Source organism: Aristolochia californica, unplaced genomic scaffold (genome assembly GCF_029961685.1).
Source record: "Aristolochia californica isolate CCGP_79_NKW_82.1479 unplaced genomic scaffold, dmAriCali1.0.hap1 SCAF_289, whole genome shotgun sequence".
NCBI classification, from domain to species: domain Eukaryota; kingdom Viridiplantae; phylum Streptophyta; class Magnoliopsida; order Piperales; family Aristolochiaceae; genus Aristolochia; species Aristolochia californica.
Window position 1 is genome coordinate 20001 of NW_027181980.1, and position 2139 is coordinate 22139.

General features: G+C 33.4%; 1 non-coding gene across 1 annotated transcript; it reads left to right on the top strand.

The window, feature by feature from the left end:
- Positions 1-521: 521 nt before the first annotated feature.
- TRNAS-GCU (transfer RNA serine (anticodon GCU)) lies at positions 522-609 on the top strand. The gene has a single exon. It is a non-coding gene; the product is annotated as a tRNA-Ser (tRNA).
- The last annotated feature ends 1530 nt before the right edge of the window (positions 610-2139 follow it).

Consider the following 2139-nt stretch of genomic DNA (forward strand, 5'->3'; position numbering starts at 1 on the left):
TTACCTTGAAGAAAAAGGGGATTATAATACTAATACAAATCCAATATTCTATTCTGTTTTTTTTTTATTCAAGTAAGTAAAAGTAAGTAAATAGATAAAAGGAAAAAGAAAAACTAATAAGAAAAAAACGTCTATCATAAATAAACTTCTGATAGGAATTCAAATAGTCCTTGTTGTTATTGCTGTTTTCGTAACAGAAATTTGCGTTTATCAAACCAGACAAATCATTTCATTTGATCTACGATTCATTGGAACAAAGAGCGGCCCGGCCACTACCCGGCCGGGCCGAGGGAATAAAAGAACCCCCCCACTAAATCAAAAGTGGTACTCCTTCTTTCTATTGGAAATATCCGTTTCGAATCATTATCCAAACTGTTAATATTAATAAAATTATGTTATAGGATTATAGAATAAAGAAAGATAAAGAAAAAAGAAGAATAAAGAAAGATAAAGAAAAAAGACTTTTATCAATCTTTACTTCACACGTCACATCTAAATTTTATATTTTATAATTGGAATTGGGAGAGATGGCTGAGTGGACTAAAGCGGCGGATTGCTAATCCGTTGTACGAGGTATTCGTACCGAGGGTTCGAATCCCCCTCTCTCCGTCCCTTATGATCACTTGATATTTTTCTTTCTTTCGAATTCGAAAAAATCTTGAGTCCTTGTTCTCTCTCCTACAGAGGTATTAACTCTATGGAATAGAGAAAAAAATAAAAGAAAAACCTTTTATTTTTTTATTCTTCACGCCCGGGATTACGTCCTGGATCATTAGATAGGAATCCGAAGATGAAGAGAGAAACAAAGAATATCACTACTGTGTAAACGAAGAGTTTAAGAGTAAGCATTACACAATCTCCAAGATCAGTATTTTAGAAAATAGGGGAATAGATTCTCTATGTCTATTTTTGTACCACATACCCCGTTTCGAGAAAAGCAAATCTTTTCTAGGAATTCAGAATTTATTTGTAATAAGATTCTGATTCATCTCTTAGTTATAAAAATTTGCTTATCATGCCCAACCTAGATATTGTGAGGTACCATAATAAGGTCTTTGACCCTTGGAGGGTCAAAATGTGGAAATGAGGTGATTCAGATTCATCGCAGCTCCCCATAAAGAATTTCAATGTTTGAATTGGGGGTTCATAATGTAGGACTTATCTGATCTTATCAATTGTTCTTATAAATTTTGTTAGAAATTTTTTTTTTTTCGAAGAAATCGTGAATCTTTCTTAGTATTAAAGATCTCATCGAAAACTTACAGCAGCTTGCCAAACAAGGGCTAAGAGAAAAAAGAGTACGGGTATGACTGGCATAACATCTACGATTGGATTCAAAAAGGCATAAGTCTCGGGCAATTTGGCGAATAAAAAGCTACTCGAATGAAGGGCCGAATTAAGACAGATAGAGATTAAACTTAAGATATTAAGCATACCAAACATTTCGTTTTTAGAGATAATTTCATTTTTATCGTGATATAAGGGAAAAATAAAGAAAGAAGAGAAGGTTTGCCAAAAATCTTCCTTTTTCTTGGAACTCCCCCAATCAAAAATCCTTCAATTCTTAAATCTGATTCAATTCTTAAATCAGAGTAGAAGGAATCATACTTTCATACAATATCTTAATTGAATTATATGTAATGATCAATGAATTCATTTCGATTCTACATCTACACATTCTACACATGACGAATCTTAGCAACGCCCATTCTATAGATATTGGATTTAGGCTGAAATTGACGAACAGCCAATACCTATGTTAGTGTTTATTTGTGTCCAATATAAATCTAAATGGGGCGTGGCCAAGCGGTAAGGCACCGGGTTTTGGTCCCGTTATTCGGAGGTTCGAATCCTTCCGTCCCAGCCCGATTCTCTCATAGAAAAGATGAGGTACTTTTAGCCATCTTCCCTAATCCCCTAATAAAAGTAAGTGGGATATTGGATACAATGTGATTCCATTTTTTTTTTTGTTTCTTTCAGATTTCGAATCATTGTTTTATGAACTATATACTCCTTATTGATTGACTTTCTCACAAGCGTATCGATTCACATTCTTACACTCGCAATCGAGTGTCAATGACACGTGTATAATGTATAAAAAAAAATATAAATAGAATATATCTATTTACTTTTTATAGA